Source organism: Hyperolius riggenbachi, chromosome 5 (assembly GCF_040937935.1).
Source record: "Hyperolius riggenbachi isolate aHypRig1 chromosome 5, aHypRig1.pri, whole genome shotgun sequence".
Classification (NCBI taxonomy): domain Eukaryota; kingdom Metazoa; phylum Chordata; class Amphibia; order Anura; family Hyperoliidae; genus Hyperolius; species Hyperolius riggenbachi.
Window position 1 is genome coordinate 368183263 of NC_090650.1, and position 17955 is coordinate 368201217.

A 17955-nucleotide genomic window follows, 5' to 3' on the forward strand; every position below is an offset into this window, starting at 1 on the left:
AGGCCAGAAGCTTGGCTATGCTGGCTGGCTGTTACTGCCACGGCCCGGGGGTCATTTGCTGGCAATTTCCTCTTGTGCTCAAACATCTCAGAGACAGACAACTCAACCGTAGCGCTGCACACCGAAGGGCTGTTGGTTGTTGTGTTTGATGAACACTGGGAGACCTCAAGAGCACTAGTCCGGAAAGTGACAGTGTCAGCATCGTCTGATGTTTGTGAATGTTGTGAACCACGCAATGGCTGGGCTACTGCTGCTGCTGAGGCGGGTCTGGTGGTGAGTCTGGTGAACCCAAGGGAGGCAGTGTTGCTGGTGGTACCCTGTCCTGCCGCGTTTGCCCACAGAGTGGGATGTTTGGATAGAATGTGGCGGCTCATGCTGGTGGTGGAGAGGTTGTTAATACTTTTCCCCCTGCTCAGGCGGGTCTTGCACACCTTGCAAATCGCCATGGTAACATCCTCAGTGCAGTCTTCAAAGAAAGCCCAGACTTTAACTGGCTGAGGACTCGGACCTCGTGCGTGATGTGCTGGTGCTGCTTAACCCACTGCTGGACGCTTGAGAGGTCATCCAAGTAATTATCTGGTCCTGTTCTTTTGGATCTGTGAGGGTTGTTGTCCTGGACAACATGGGCAGTATTGAGTGGGTTTTCTTGGGTGCTCCCCTGTGGCCTGTACGTGAACCGTCAGGGGAAACACCTCTTCCCTTGCCCCTCCCTCTTTCACCGGATTTCTTCCTCATTTCACTTATCCTTAAAGTACACGCTGACTGGCAGCAGTACAGTGGCAGTACAGAAATGCTATACAGTGGTGGGTGAGCGGTGTACCACTATTGTCAGCAGTGACACAGAGCACAATGCTATACAGTGGCGGGTGAGCGGTGTACTACTGTTCCCAGCAGACACAGAGTGGAAGTAAACACAATGCTATATAGTGTGGCTGAGCCGTGTACACAGAGTGGCATTAAACACAATGCTATATAGTCTGCTATATAGTCACCCCGAACAGGGTGATGTTCTGCAGAACCCGAACAGTGGCAAACACTGTTCGCCCAACACTACTGGGAGGGAACGCAGATTTTAGTACCTAAACACACGATACAACATGTTTTCCGGGGTCGGACTCTGAGGCACATACAGATGGTCCCGATCATCATCCTCATCATACAACTCTTCTCCTGAGTCTGACCCACCCACCACCTCTGCCACCCCAACATCCCCAGACACAGACCCCTCATCGTCCTCAACATTAACTTGGGATGCTGGCCTGAGCCAGACCTCCTCCTCCACATCAGGCCCCATCATCTCCTCAATGGCAGCCCTCATTAATCGCTCTGGCGACGGACTGATGGACACAACGTTCTCCTCCGGGGAGGGCTGCTGCTGACCACTGGCTGCTGGGGTGGATGTTATAGCTTGCGTGGGGCGTTGGCTGTTGCTGTTGTTGGGAGTGCTGCTCACAGCGGAGGTCTCTGGGGAACTCATGTTGAGCTCATATAGTGGTTGACGGTGAGTGGAGTATTACTGATCCCAGCAATATACACACTGACTGGCAGAGTACGCAATGCTATATAGTGTGGCTGAGCGGTGTACACAGAGTGGCAGTAAACACAATGCTATATAGTCTGGCTGAGCGAGCGGTGTACTACTGTTCCCAGCAGAATCAGAGTGGCAGTAAACAATGGTATATAGTCTGGCTGAGCGGTGTACACAGAGTGTCAGTAAACAATGGTATATAGTCTGGCTGAGCGGTGTACACAGAGTGTCAGTAAACAATGGTATATAGTCTGGCTGAGCGGTGTACACAGAGTGGCAGTAAACACAATGCTATATACTCTGGCTGAGCGAGCGGTGTACTACTGTTCCCAGCAGACACAGAACAGTAAACAGAATGCTATATAGTGTGGCTGAGCGAGCGGTGTACCACTATTCCCAGCAGACACAGAACAGTAAACAGAATGCTATATAGTGTGGCTGAGCGAGCGGTGTACCACTATTCCCAGCAGACACAGAACAGTAAACAGAATGCTATATAGTGTGGCTGAGCGAGCGGTGTACCACTATTCCCAGCAGACACAGAACAGTGAACAGAATGCTATATAGTGTGGCTGAGCGAGCGGTGTACCACTATTCCCAGCAGACACAGAACAGTAAACAGAATGCTATATAGTGTGGCTGAGCGAGCGGTGTACCACTATTCCCAGCAGACACAGAACAGTAAACAGAATGCTATATAGTGTGGCTGAGCGAGCGGTGTACCACTATTCCCAGCAGACACAGAACAGTAAACAGAATGCTATATAGTGTGGCTGAGCGAGCGGTGTACCACTATTCCCAGCAGACACAGAACAGTGAACAGAATGCTATATAGTGTGGCTGAGTGAGCGGTGTACCACTATTCCCAGCAGACACAGAACAGTGAACAGAATGCTATATAATGTGGCTGAGCGAGGTACACAGAGTGGCAGTAAACAGAATGCTATATAGTGTGGCTGAGCGAGCGGTGTACCACTATTCCCAGCAGACACAGAACAGTGAACAGAATGCTATATAGTGTGGCTGAGCGAGCGGTGTACCACTATTCCCAGCAGACACAGAGTGGCAGTAAACAGAATGCTATATAGTGTGGCTGAGCGAGGTACACAGAGTGGCAGTAAACAGAATGCTATATAGTGTGGCTGAGCAAGCGGTGTACTACTGTTCCCAGCAGCGACACAATGACAGGGGGGACCCTGGCTAGCGTGGCTGGAGCGCGAACTACCCTGCCTGCCTACCCAAAGCTAAACCCACAGACAAATGGCGGAGATATGACGTGGTTCGGGTATTTATTTACCCGAACCACGTGACCGTTCGGCCAATCAGAGCGCGTTCGGGTCCGAACCACGTGACCCGTTCGGCCAATCACAGCGCTAGCCGAACGTTCGGGGAACGTTCGGCCATGCGCTCTTAGTTCGGCCATATGGCCGAACGGTTTGGCCGAGCACCGTCAGGTGTTCGGCCGAACTCGAACATCACCCGAACAGGGTGATGTTCTGCAGAACCCGAACAGTGGCGAACACTGTTCGCCCAACACTAATTGTGACCTGTGGGATAGGAAGTCCGTGATCCAAAGGCGTAGGCTGGAATGGACACCGAGTGTAGCTAGACCCTCCTGAAGTCTGCGTGGACAGATGGTGTTAAATGCTGAACTGAAGTCCAGGAGGAGGACTCTGGCATACGAGTCCTCCTCCTGGACTTCAGTTCGGCATTTACCACAAATCTGTGGCAAGATCTGAAAACTACTGTTCACAAACGCTGTCCATCTAATCTGACTGAGCTGGAGCTGTTTTGCAAATAAGAATGGGCAAGGATTTCAGTCTCTAGATGTGCAAAGCTGGTAGAGACATACCCTAAAAGACTAGCTGCTGTAATTGCAGCAAAAGGTGGTTCTACAAAGTATTGACTCATGGGGCTGAATAATTACGCACACCCCACTTTGCAGTTATTTATTTGTAAAAATGTTTTGAATCATGTATAATTTTCGTTCCACTTCTCATGTGTACACCACTTTGTATTGGTCTTTCACGTGGAATTCCAATACAATTGTTCATGTTTGTGGCAGTAATGTGACAAAATGTGGAAACCGTCAAGGGGGCCGAATACTTTTGCAAGCCACTGTAGGTAAACATGCAGGTGCATGCACTCTTTCCTATTCCTTTTAACTGAACAGCTCATGGTGAACACAAAGTAAAGGGAAATTTCACATCATAGCAGCTTTGCCAGTGGCTAAGAAGGGGAAGGATTGAAAAGAAGTAAAAAGAAGTAGGCAATAAAGATGTCTGACTGGAATTTAAAAAGCTCAGAGCAACACAGAGAGATCCTGATCTTTTGGCTTTTGTGGGCAGAGGTTGAAGTACTCAAAGGAAATTATTGCAAAGGAGATAATAAAAGCACCATACAGATAGTGTCCTGGATAGAAGCCTGGTACTCTATGGCCAGTAGGTGAGGGAATTAGTCTCGGGACCTCCCATAAGGACTGTGATCAATATCTGCTGGCACTCATCTTGCTGTTCATGTTTAGAGTTCTGCATCTTTTTATTTGGAATACAGTTTCTGTTTATATTTTAGGAGAAGGCTTGTTGATACTGTGTTGGAATACTCTGCACTATTTAGTCATAAACACTGCTGTCTACCTCATGAAATGGCAAACAAAAGGCAAATGTGGAAGTGAGCACAATGTATTAACAAAAAAATCAATGTTTATAGAGTAAAATCAATCCATGCTGTCGCTCTCAGTGAAAAAGTAGACTTAGGGGCATAGCTAGAAATCATGTCGCCCCATAACAAAGATTGCCCCCCCCCCCCCCCCCCCCCCCCCAATTTTAAAAAAAAATGATAAAAATGGGTGGGGAAGAGGGTATAGGGTGACACTGAGTGGGGAGGATGGAAGAGGAGGGTGCCACTGGGTGGGTAGAAGGTTCCACTGGGTGGGGGAGGAGGGTGCCACTGGGTGGGGAGGAGAGTGTCACTGGGTGGGTAGAAGGTGCCACTGGGTGGGGAGGAAGGGAGAGGAGCATGCCACTGGGGGGGTAGAAGGAGAGAAGAGGGTGCCACTGGGTGCGGAGGAAGGGAGAGAAGAATGCCACTGGTGGGTAAGGGGTGCCACTGGGTGGGGAGGAGGGGAGAGGATGATGCCACTGGGTGGAGAGGAGGGGAGAAGAGGGTGCCACTGGGTGAGGAGGAGGGTGCCACTGGGTGGGTAGAGGGTGCCACTGGGTGGGGGAGGAGTGTGCCACTGGGTTGGGAGGAGAGTGTCACTGAATGGAGAGGAGGGTGCCACTGGGTGGGGAGGATGGTGCCACTGGGTGGGGAGGAAGAAGAGCATGCCACTGGGAGGGGGTAGGAGGAGAGAAGAGGGTGCCACTGGGTGCGGAGGAAGGGAGAGAAGAATGCCACTGGAGGATTCATTGAGAGGAGAGATCTCAAAGGTGAGTAACTTCTCCAACATGCTCTGCCTTCGGCTCTGCATACTGGGGCCACCTAATACTGGAAGCACATCTGGCTATCTATAATGGGGAGGGAGGGGCTACCTAATATTGAGGGCACATCGGGCTACCTTTAATTGGGGGGCACCTAGCTAATACTGGGGGCACATCTGGCTATCTATAATGGGGAGATAGGGATACCTAATATTGGGGGCACATCTGGCTACCGATACTTGGGTTTGAGGACTTAGCTAATACTGGGAGAACATCTGGCTATCTATAATGGGGAGAGGAGGATACCTAATATTGGGGGCACATCTGGCTACCTTTACTTGGGGGCTAATACTGGGGGCACATCTGGCTATCTGTAATGGGGAGGGGGGCTACCTAATATTGGAAGCACATCTGGCTACCGATACTTGGGTTTGAGGACTTAGCTAATACTGGGAGCACATCTGGCTACCTATAAAGTGGAGGAGGGCCACCTACTATTGGAGGCAGAGGCACATCCGGCTACCTATAATGGGGAAGGGGGCTACCTACTATTGGGTGCACATCCGGCTACCTATACTTGAGGAGGGGGGGGGGGTCTAGCTAATACTGGGAGCACATCTGGCTATCTATACTGGAGAGGAGTGCTAGCTAATGCTGGGAGCCCATTTGGCTATCTATACTGGGGTGGGGCCCTACCTAATACTGGGGGCACATCTGGCTATCTATACTGGAGAGGAGTGCTATCTAATGCTGGGGGCACATCTGGCTATCTATACTGAGGTAGGCACAATTCGAGGGGACACACTTTGGAATGTCAGCCTCTGGTGTTGGACAACCTTGTCCCAGCCCTGTCAACTTATTCTACTTGTATATAGCAAGGAAATGAGCAGCGCTACTTAAAAAAAGACTAGTGCCTACCTGCAAAAGAGTGCAAGCCCCACTTGTGGGGTCGAATACACACCGAGCATACACATGACCTGTCTACCACTAGAGGAGGATGTTGGTTTCCATTAACAGCTTGCATGCAACCTATTAAGTACTCGTCCCTCCCACTGCGAAGAAGTCAATCCTCCATGGGAGGGGCCTAACACTAACTAAATCCTAACCTATGTATATGCATAGCCTGGGTGCGGCTAATCAAATAAAATCGAAAATTGAAAATTGCGCAAAAGGTGGATCAGCGCAACACCAGGCCGCCTCCGAATGGCGGGGGCTCAGCGCATCTCTGATGGAGGCCATTCGGAGGCGGCCTGGTGTTGCGCTGATCCACCTTTGCGCAATTTTCAATTTTCGATTTTATTTGATTAGCCGCACCCAGGCTATGCATATACATAGGTTAGGATTTAGTTAGTGTTAGGCCCCTCCCATGGAGGATTGACTTCTTCGCAGTGGGAGGGACGAGTACTTAATAGGTTGCATGCAAGCTGTTAATGGAAACCAACATCCTCCTCTAGTGGTAGACAGGTCATGTGTATGCTCGGTGTGTATTCGACCCCACAAGTGGGGCTTGCACTCTTTTGCAGGTAGGCACTAGTCTGTTTTTAAGTAGCGCTGCTCATTTCCTTGCTATGTACTAATGTAATTTGTTTTTGGTCAGCTGCTCCCACTTAACAGCCATGCTTTTGGTGTATATGCAGAGCTTCTGTTTGGGTTCAAGGTGCGTTTGTAGTTCCTGGGGGGGCTCAGCGCATCTCTGATGGAGGCCATTCGGAGGCGGCCTGGTGTTGCGCTGATCCACCTTTTGCGCAATTATTCTACTTGTATGCTGACAACCTACATAAAGAAATTAGTTTTCTTAACACGTGTCTCCTATCTAATAAGGTGAATACATTCAGTTGTAAATAGAAATATTGCAACTATCATTGTCAAATTGAAATAATGGTTGCTACAATGTTGATGTAAAAGACTGTGGATTCATGAATGACCAGCCTTAGAGGTGAAATACTATTAATGTGTGCAGTAATCACTCTGTCCCACCCTCTGCAGGATGTGTGGTGAAGGTAGTTCTTCCCGCACAGCAGCTGACGATCCTCTCGATTCCTCATTTTCACTCATACCCTGTAAAAACAGCAGCTGTTCCTGCATGAGGCAGATATAATTCCACACGCGCCTCTTCTCAATGGCATATCCAGAGACACTTGCTGTTGGACTTGGGTATGTAAGCGTGGCAGACGTCATTTGCTCACCACAGCCTTCTATATAGAGATAAGTTGCATTTATCCACTTTTAATAACTATTAGAGGCTTCATTCATCCAGAGGTAACATCTCAGCATTGGGAGAAGGCCAGCATGTTAATGCACATCTAAGTTGTGCATACCATACAGTATATGTGGAGGCATATGTGTTATCTAAGAACTATTATCTCTCCAGCTGATGAAATCCATGCCAGTACCTTTAAATAGACCCACTGCCAGGTCACATGAGCAGTTGAGAGCATGCTTCACCATCATGAAACTGTTGTTTGCCGTTCTTTTTTGAAACCTATACTAAGTTAAAGTGAATCCGAGGTGAAAATAAACTGATGACATAAACAATTATATTTATCCTCATACTCCTAAAATGACTCTTTTAAGTATCCCAGGGCTTTGTTTTATATTTAAACATTTACAAAGTAGGTTGAATGTTTTACTGTCTCTAATCAGTGGCAGCCTATTAAGTGTCCCAGAGTTAGAAATAGGTCAGTATTTCATGTATATTATCTCTCCCCTGCCTTCCGTAGTTGTATTCTGCCAGGAAAAGTTTTATGGCTGTAATCTGCTTATCAGTGATGTGTACTATATTTCTGACAAGGTACAAGCTGTCACTTCCAAGTCTAGAAATTAATTCTTTCAAGCAACATAATAAGAAAAAAGTACAACAGCCTGGTTATTAACCATTTAAGCCCGCAGGTATTTTTCACCTTATGGACGGGAGGAATTTTCACATTTTAGCGCTCCTCCCTTTCATTCCCCAACAACTTTATCACTACTTATCACAAAGAAATAATCTATACCTTGTTTTTTCCATCACCAATTAGGCTTTCTTTGGGTGGTAAATTATGTTAAGAATGATTTTATTCGAAATGCATTTTACCAGGAATAATAAGTTTACCAGGAATAATCAATTTTTGGCCATTATAAGTTTAAAATAATACATGCTACCCTGATTAAAATCCACACATGTTATTTGCCTATCTGTCCTGGTTATTGCAACGTTAAAATTATATCTCTAGTGTAATATATGTTGACAATATTTTATTTGGAAATAAAGGTGCTTTTTTTTCAGTTTTACATCCATCACTATTTTTTAGCCCATAAATTATTAATAATTTGCCCTCTTGACATACATATTAAACATTTTTATTCCCTAAACACAGTAGGTGTAATTTTACTATTTGGCCACAAGATGTCCCCATTGAGCAATTCCTATTCGTGTACAAAATGTACGCTATGGGAAACAATGTGTTACTACATTGTAACTAAGGAAGTGACGTAGGTATCAATGGATGCCTGCGATCACGGTGGCCCGCAGGGAGATTAGTGAATGGGAACTTTGTTCCCATTCATAAATCTAACAATCGGCAGTGGAAATCAATGGTGGGAGGAAGCGCAGCAGCTCTATTTCAGAATAAACATTGTTTTTGAACAAAAACAGTGTTTATTCTCAACAGATCCCCCCTCCCCCCTGCTCCCAGCACGATCACGGGCATCCGCCTGCACAATTGCCTGCACAGCACCCAAACTGCAGGGAGGCGACTAGCGCGTCCCTGCGGCTGTAGCAGCTGCCGCTGCGGACGTGAGGCTCATGTCCCAGCGGCTGAAATGGTTACTATGTTTTGTACTGTACATACATATGTACATATTACACTTCAACACTAACCTAAGCCCCTGAGGTTACACTAACATTCTCCTTTCTCTTCTGGTCAACACTAGCTTTAATACTCTATAACAGCTCTAACCCTAAGCTTATGTCTGACCTTTTCTTGTCAAACTACCAGCAAATATCCTGACCTTTCACCTTAAACTAGCCATAACCTTAAAGGGGTTCTCCGGTACATAAAAAAAGCTAAAACTGACACTTACCTAGGGCTTTGATCGGCCCCCTGAAGCTGTAATGTCCCGCGCCATCCTTCTCCGATGCGTTGTTCCCCACCGCCAGCATCGGGTTAATTATTCATCTAACTAGACAAATAGAACAGCAGCGCGGCCATGGACGCACGTGTGCTCACTAACGTGCACGTCAGCGGGAGCTTACTGCGCAGGCGCAGTACAAGAAAACTTTGTACTGCGTCTGCGCAGTAAGCTCCTGCTGACGAATAATAAGCCTGGTGCTGGTGGGGGGGGAACGGCGCATAGGAGGAGGACGGCGCGGGACATTACAGATGCAGGGGGGCATTTAAACATTATGGACTTTAAACATTATTTTAAACATTAAAAATTATATTTAGCATCTCTTTTTAGTAAGAGGGCTTATACTCTCCTAGTGGTTTTGGGCCACCATAAGCTACCAGGGTACTTCATAGTACTGTTCCAAGCCCTATCCCATGGAGACATAACAATCCATGCAATGCACCGATAATGACCATAAAGTCTGAAACAGCTGTATGCATATTGGATTGGTGTGGTTCTGTAAAATGTATAAGCTATAGGCTCACCATACATGGCTCTGGATGTGGGCTCGGTTATCTGGGGCATAAAGAGATGATTTGCATATTTGGGATAATAATAGGCATAATAGGTACTTTATGTAAGGAAATGGCAGCCTCCATGTCCTGTTCCCTGTAGATTTCTTTTCAGGAACCCAGGGAGGAAATAAGGCACCGCCTACACACAGCACAGAGGCAGTTACCCCAGAGTAGAGGTACTATAACCTTTGCACAAGTCTTAGGCCTTTTTCCATGAGCAACTGAAGACAGGGGATTCACCGACTGCTCCTGTTCACTGGCCAGGCGCTTGCTAGTAGGGGACACCCCCTATCTGAGTATCACAGTTGCCATCCTCAGATGTGACATGAGGCCTTTTTTACAGCTGGTAATGCCACCGCGTGTCAAGCATGATGTACAATGTGTGTTACCAAGCACTGCCATTTGGCTGCATGTAATTTCAGCCGAATGGTGCTTGTGGCGGGGGGACTTAACTGCCCAACAAGTACGAAGATCAACCTCTCATGGAAAAAAACACCTTAAAGGATACCCGAGGTGAGTATAATGTAACCACATTTACTTATCTGGGGCTTTATCCTGCCCCCATATTATAAGAACCTCACTGTTCTCCCAGTCCTCTTCCTTAATCCACTATAGGCTTGATAAAGTCTGCAGGTGGGCCAAGTCACGTACTACTGTGCGTCTGATTGCACCTCATGGTCGGGACTGCTCTGCGCATACACAGTTACAAGTCTTAACATACTGCGTATGCAAAGAACGCTCCCGAATACTAATACTCCTGGCCAGTGCATCCGCAGCACTGCACGACCTGACCAACCTGCGGACTTTATCGGGGCCTACAAAGAAATTGAGGAAGAGGACCAGGAGAAAAGTGAGGGACCTACAAGACTATGGAGGCTGATAGAAGCCCCGGGTTCATAAAAGGGGACACATTACATTTGCCTTGAGTATCCTTTAAAGAGACACTGAAGCGAAAAAAAAATTACGATATAATGAATTGGCTGTGTAGTAAGGATAATTACTAGAACATTAGTAGCAAAGAAAATATTCTCATATTTTTATTTTCAGTTATATAGTTTTTTTTATAACATTGCATCATTCTCTAATATTTGCAGTGTAAGGATTCCTCCTGTAGAGTGTTCTGTTCGTTGCAGTGGAGCTGCAAATGGACAGTTCTGGCTTATCTTCTTGCATTCGGTTGTGTATTCACAATAAGTCACATTGTCATTTGCAATCGCTCTGCAGTTCTGGGCAGCTCAGGATGCTGTCATCATTCCACCAATTGCTTGCTGCAGCTGAGCTGCGGCCAGATAGCCCTGAATTTCCTGCATGCATGTTGTTGCATAATACTGCATGTATTTCTTATGGGAGTCCTTTGCATTCACAGCCGGCTAGCAAATGGTAATCAAGCCAGCTCAGGATTGAATGATTACCCTTAACCATTTACCGCCATCCTAACGTATTAAAACGTCATGCTTACCGCTATTAACAGCAACATGACGTTTTAATACGTCGCGCATTCCCGCCGCTGCTACCGCCGTGTGTCCGCCGCTACCGCCGCCATTACCGTCAGGATCCCGTGCTGGGTGATTGGGGAAGAGGACCGAACAGTCCTCTACCCAATCGCAGTGCCTGGAGTGAATGGACGTGACCGCGAACAGCGGCTACGTCCATTCACATAAACAGGAAATGTAACAGTTTGATAAAGTGTAAAAAAAATAAAAAAAAAGTGAACACGTCCTATGAGTGTTCACTAGCGCCATCTTGTGGCCAAAAAGTATATTACACCTACAAAATACATACATTTTCAAGTATATACACATCATTAATAAAATTACACTTCCAACCCTCCCCCCCCAAAAAAAAACACTTGTAAAAAAAAAAATCAGCTTAAAAAAAAAAAAAAAATAGTTGCCTTAGGGACTCAGCTTTTTTTATTCTATATTTTATGAGGGAAAATTAATTTTAATTTATTACATAGGGGCTTGTAATTATGGCCAGAACAAACAGAAAAATAACCACTTATATTTCAAAATAATATACTGTCGCCATACATTGTGGTAGGGACATAATCTAAACGGTTTAATTATCGGGACCACTGGGCAAATAAAACGTGTTTGTTTTATCCACAGGAGAATGTTTAATTTTAAAACTATAAAGGCTGAACACTGAGAAATAATGATTTTTTTTCTTTTTTTTCTGTTTTTCTCATTAAAATGCATTTAGAATAAAAAAATTCTTAGCAAAATGTACTATCCACAGAAAGCCTAATTGGTGGCGAAAAAAACGAGGTATAGATCATTTTCTTGCGATAAGTAGTAATAAAGTTATTAGGGAATAAAAGGGAGGAGCGCTGACAACTGAAAATTGCTCTGGTCCGTTAGGATAAAAACCCTTGGGGGTGAACTGGTTAAGCTGTGTGGAAATTTGCATACAGTGGGTTGCAAAAGCATTCGGCCCCCTTGAAGTTTTCCACATTACTGCGACAAACATGCATCAATTTTATTGGAATTCCACGTGAAAGACCAATACAAAGTGGTGTACAAATGAGAAAAGTGGATTGAAAATCATACATCATTCCAAACATTTTTTACAAATAAATAACTGCAAAGTGGGGTGTGCGTAATTATTCGGCCCCCTGAGTCAATACTTTGTAGAACCACCTTTTGCTGCAATTACAGCTGCCAGTCTTTTAGGGTATGTCTCTACCAGCTTTGCACATCTAGAGACTGATTTCCTTGCCCATTCTTCTTTGCAAAACAGCTCCAGCTCAGTCAGATTAGATGGACAGCATTTGTGAACAGCAGTTTTCAGATCTTGCCACAGATTCTCGATTGGATTTAGATCTGGACTTTGACTGGGCCATTCTAACACATGGATATGTTTTGTTTTAAATCATTCCATTGTTGCCCTGGCTTTATGTTTAGGGTCATTGTCCTGATGAAAGGTGAACCTCTGCCCCAGTCTCAAGTCTTTTGCAGTCTCCAAGAGGTTTTCTTCCAAGTTTGCTCTATATTTGGCTCCATCCATCTTCCCATCAATTCTGACCAGCTTCCCTGTCCCTGCTGAAGAGATGCACCCCCCGAGCATGATGCAGCCACCACCATATTTGACAGTGGGGATGGTGTGTTCAGAGTGATGTGCAGTGTTAGTTTTCCGCCACACATAGCGTTTTGCATTTTGGCCAAAAAGTTCCATTTTGGTCTCATCTGATCAGAGCACCTTCTTCCACATGGTTGCTGTGTCCCCCACATGGCTTGTGGCAAACTGCAAACGGGACTTCTTATGCTTTTCTGACTTCTATGGCTTTCTTCTTGCCACTCTTCAATAAAGGCCAACTTTGTACAGTGCATGACTAATAGTTATCCTATGGACAGAGTCTCCCACCTGAGCTGTAGATCTCTGCAGCTCGTCCAGAGTCACCATGGGCCTCTTGACTGCATTTCTGATCAGCGCTCTCCTTGTTCGGCCTGTGAGTTTAGGTGGATGGCCTTGTCTTGGTAGGTTTACAGTTGTGCCATACTCCTTCGATTTCTGAATGATCGCTTGAACAGTGCTCCTTGGGATGTTCAAGGCTTTGGAAATCTTTTAGCCTAAGCCTGCTTTAAATTTCTCAATATCTTGATTCCTGACCTGTCTTGTGTGTTCTTTGGACTTCACGGTGTTGTTGCTTCCAATATTCTCTTAGACAACCTCTGAGGCCCTCACAGAGCAGCTGTATTTGTACTGACATTAGATTACACACAGGTGCACTCTATTTAGTCATTAGCACTCATCAGGCAATGTCTATAGGCAACTGACTGCACTCAGATCAAAGGGGGACAAATAATTATGCACACACCACTTTGCAGTTATTTATTTGTAAAAAAATGTTTGGAATCATGTATGATTTTCGTTCCACTTCTCATGTGTACACCACTTTGTGTTGGTCTTTAATGTGGAATTCCAATAAAATTGATTCACGTTTGTGGTAGTAATATGAAAAAATGTGGAAAACTTCAAGGGGGCCGAATACTTTTGCAACCCACTGTACTTGCATCCATTGGTTGATGCCGGCATAAAAGTCTGTCTCCCCTTTTAGACCTTGCCCGTCATAGCGGTCAGTATGCTGGTCTGCTGGGCACTTTGTTACTCTGTATTAGATCTGTTAATGTAGTTCAATGCGACCTTATTACTTGTGCTTTAGCTAGTTTCTTGATAAATATATACAGTATGCAGACTTGCCAATATATATTTAGTTGAGCCGTTTGTTATTTTTCTGTATCATTGTGTATTGCCTTGTTTCCATGTGTGATGGAAGTTCGCTGCACGCGCAATGGGTCAGTGAAGTTCATTATCCTGATAGCTTGGATTCTGCCCTCACCACGTTGGTGACTGGTAGTATTCCTGCTACAATAGTTTTGGGAACGTAACTATTGGCTGCAGTTGCTATTAGTTATGTTCTTTCCTGTAGTTTTGCCTGTGTGGATCCTTGCTGGTGACTGTTGTTAGCCTGCTTGCTCTGCTTCTGTGGACGTGACTGTGAGCTGCGGTTGCTACTAGTTACGCTCCAATCTATAGCCCTGTCTTGTACCTGTCTGAATGCTTGCTATCGCTAGGCAGCGCAACATCGCACTGCGCTGCCATTATGTCTTCTTTGTAGCGATATCGGAAGCCCAGAGCTACAGTTGTTCTGGGCAACCTGTGTAGCCTCTTCCATTATTCAGCTACCAGCCTTGTTGCTTTGGGTGGTCAAAGTATAACCTCCAAGCATTACATGCAGTTTACACACTACTCAGCATTCTAAATGATTTTACAGAGCAGGCTAGTGAACCTTTGAACCCTTCTCTGCAGAGAAAAAGAAAATACAATAATTGACAGTTGAGATAACAAGCTTCAGAAGACAGAGCTCTCTGCGGCTTTGAAAGTCATGGAGCTCAATGGCTCTATTGCATTGATTACAACTGGAGGTTTCTTAAAGAGACTCCCCCATCCTCCTCCAACCCACGGTGGTCTATGTCTGCCCCTCAGAAGGAATTTATCAGGCTCTTCAATATTTACCTTCCCTGGCTCTAGCAGGTGGTGCTGTTGCGGCTCTCCGTTCGGAAATAGCCGATCCCGGTCGGGTTTGTTCTACTGCGCAGGCACAGGAGACTTGCGCCTGCCAAGTAGAGAGGACCCAACTGGGATCGGCTAATTACGCCTCTTTTGGAGCCGAAAGCCGATACTGCGCCTTCGCTGGAGCCGGGAAGGTAAATATTTACATCCCCGCCGTTCAGGGAGCTGTATCGCCACCACCGTGGGACAAAGGAGGACAGGGGATGCCTAGATAGGATCCAGAGGCTTCCCCCTCCCAAGGTGAGTACCCCCCAGGGGCGTTTTTTCTTAATACAGATTTTCTTGAACTCTTCCTGTACTGAAAACAATATTAGACTTATGTCTCTGCTCCCAATATTTTATTTATTAGCTCTACTACACATACAAATCATCATATTATAATTTTTTTTTCGCTTCAGTGTCTCTTTAACAACAATGCATGTTTTATGGCTCACCTCCCAAGAAAATCTAGCTAATTGGATTGATCAGTGAAAAGTGTGTATCCAGATGATCACAAATGAACACTGAAAGGCTGTTTGTGGAGTGCAATTTTGTAGTGGTTACATCATTCTCAGAGATACTATTCTATGTATGTGTAACATAACCTATATTATAAGAGTGTTTGTGTTGGACTGACACACCGGAGAACTGGGATTGAGCTATCAAGCTCTGGTGAGTGCCTCTGCCCAGCACTTATTAGAAATCTGAACGTCATTTATAGGGGCAGCTGTTTCAGTCTTTAGCAAGGTGATGACATAGCAAACCATAAATAGAACAGCAGCAATGGAGGCAGCAAACTGGCAGCAGTGAGATGTAAATATCACTTGTGAGGTCTCCTCCTCGAGGATTTCCGTATGCAACAAACTGGAAAGTGAGTATTTCTGCTTGATTGCACTGTTGTAGTGTTTTCTGCTCATCCCTTGGCGATTGCAATCTTAACAAACCATCCAAGTGTGAAGTCTCAGATAACTGTGCCATAGGCTGAATGTGCTGAGATACAATTTGGAGTTTCCACGTTTGGAAGAGGTACTTTTTTTAAGGAATTTCCAAGCCAGGCATTTGTTCCTATTTCGTATGTAAGCTCGTAAATGTGGAGAGGTTTGAGGCTGTGCCCAGTCTGCTGATGTGCTGTGTCATAGCACATGTGTCACCCAAGGCATGATGAAGGACTGTGCAGGAGGCCGAGCTTATGCAGGAGTCTTTTTACTTATCTTTGATTCACTACGTTGTTTATCATTGAAAGTCAGATGATTTAACATTGGTGAATTTAGTACTATTGTCAGCAGGTCCAAGCACTTCTGTGTAACGATAGGTGTCAGCAACCAGAGAGAGAATCTGATTCTTGGCGATCTGCAGTATCCCCAAGAATACAGATATACCTGATTATTGGGGATCTGCAGAATTGCCAATAATCAAATATGTCTAACCTCTAGACACCTGAGTGTGTAAGTGTTTTGGTGCAACAGTAACCTTTGGACCACCGGGGTAGCAGATGGTCCAATAAAAAGAGAAGACTTTACTGCAGTCAAGGACACCTGGAGAGGGAGTCCCTGACTGATAAGGAGCAGTGTCCCCTCTGTAGAGCAGGGGACCCCTGCGGAAAGGCTGGACACCCTGCGGGGGGTGACAGCCAGAAGGTCAGACAGGCCGGGTCGGCAACAGAGTATCAGATATGCAAAGTACCAAATCAGAGATCAGAAGAATAGTCAGGAACGCTACAGGTCATAACAGTTATCAGAACAAGGCCTAGTCTGAGGTGTGAGGCAGGGGCGTAGCAATAGGGGTTGCAGAGGTTGTGACCGCATCGGGGCCCTTGGGCCAGAGGGGCCCCGAATGGCCCTCCCTTAACTGCAAAATTAGCTCTCTATTGGTCCTGTGCTCTTAATAATCACTTCTATAGATACTTTGAATAGTGGTAATCATTAACAAACTGTTCCCCATCCCCTTCTTGCTCCTCTGACCATGTGATTGTTCTTGGCAGCTTTTGGTGCGCCGTATCAATTGTTATGTATAGAGTGCTTGGGGGGGCCCCATTGTAAAACTTGCATCGGGGCCCACAGCTCCTTAGCTACGCCACTGGTGTGAGGTCCGTGATCTCAACACCCTGGAACTATGCTAGAGAATAACACAGATGATATACAGTATTCCTAGTCTGGGGTGTGAGGGCCGTAATCTCAACACCCTGGAACTATGCTTGAGAATAACACAGATGATATACAGTATTCCTAGTCTGGGGTGTGAGGGCCGTGATCTCAACACCCTGGAACTATGCTAGAGAATAACACAGATGATATACAGTAACTGGCTAACCGTGGATTCCCAGGTCCTCCTGGTTCCACCACACTGAAGGATCTGACTAAGGTCTGAGTGCTAACACGTAGGCATTCGCAACGCCAGACAACCAGCAACTGAACAGCAGGAGATATATATAGTAAAGCTGACTGAGCAGGGATCAGCTGACCGTCCTGATCAGCTGATCTTCCTCCTATTGGTATAAAGAGCTTGTCTTGCAGTGCGCGCATGCGTAGCTCTCCCTCTGTGTGCACTACTAGGTCCAGACAGCCCAGACACATGTTGCTGCGGGGAAACCGCCGCACTGGACGCGGAATCCGCCGCCTTACCGTCAGAACACGTGGCGGCCCCCACGCCATTCTTCCCATGTGCACCACCAGTTCCAGACAACCCAGACGCATGCCGACGCGGAAAAACCGCCGTGTCAGACGCGGAATCAGTCGCCTTACTGTCAGAACACGCGGCGGCTTTTCCGCTATTCATCACATTCTGTCTTCAGGACATCTTGCCTTTAAAGGATACCAGAGCTGAAAGGGGAACTTCAGCCTAAACAAACATACTGTCATCAAGTTACATTAGTTATGTTAATTAGAATAGATAGGTAATATAATCTCTTACCCACCCTGTTTTAAAAGAACAGGCAAATGTTTGTGATTCATGGGGGCTGCCATCTTTGTCATGGGGGCAGCCATCTTTTTGGTTGAAAGGAGGTGACAAGGAGCAGGAGACACAGTTCCAACTATCCTGGGTCCTGATAACCCCTCCCAGCTGCACACGCTAGGCTTCAAATGTCAAATTCAAAATGTAAAAAAAAAAAAATTGCACCAAAACAGCAGAACGAGAACAACAAAATCAGAAATCCCATCATGCTTTGCACAGCATCAGGGGAAAAAAGCCCGGGCAGTTTTCTTTTGTGCAGCTAAAAATGAGACTTCTATAAGAAAAACAAAGTTCTGATGCTGTGAAACTGTTAAAGAAACACCAAGCCTTTTCA

At 45.9% G+C, this 17955-nt stretch overlaps 1 protein-coding gene across 2 annotated transcripts in view; it reads left to right on the top strand.

Annotated features, from left to right (window-relative positions):
* The window catches only part of PKIA (cAMP-dependent protein kinase inhibitor alpha), a 48159-nt gene that overhangs the window by 12056 nt on the left and 18148 nt on the right, over window positions 1–17955 (top strand). The window contains exon 1 of one of the 2 annotated variants that reach the window (XM_068234838.1): window positions 15425–15540. The exons of the other annotated variant lie outside the window; for it this stretch is intronic. The gene's annotated coding sequence lies outside the window, so the exon portion shown is untranslated. Of the gene's footprint in view, window positions 1–15424; window positions 15541–17955 lie in introns of those variants that run through there. 2 annotated transcript variants of the gene reach the window in all.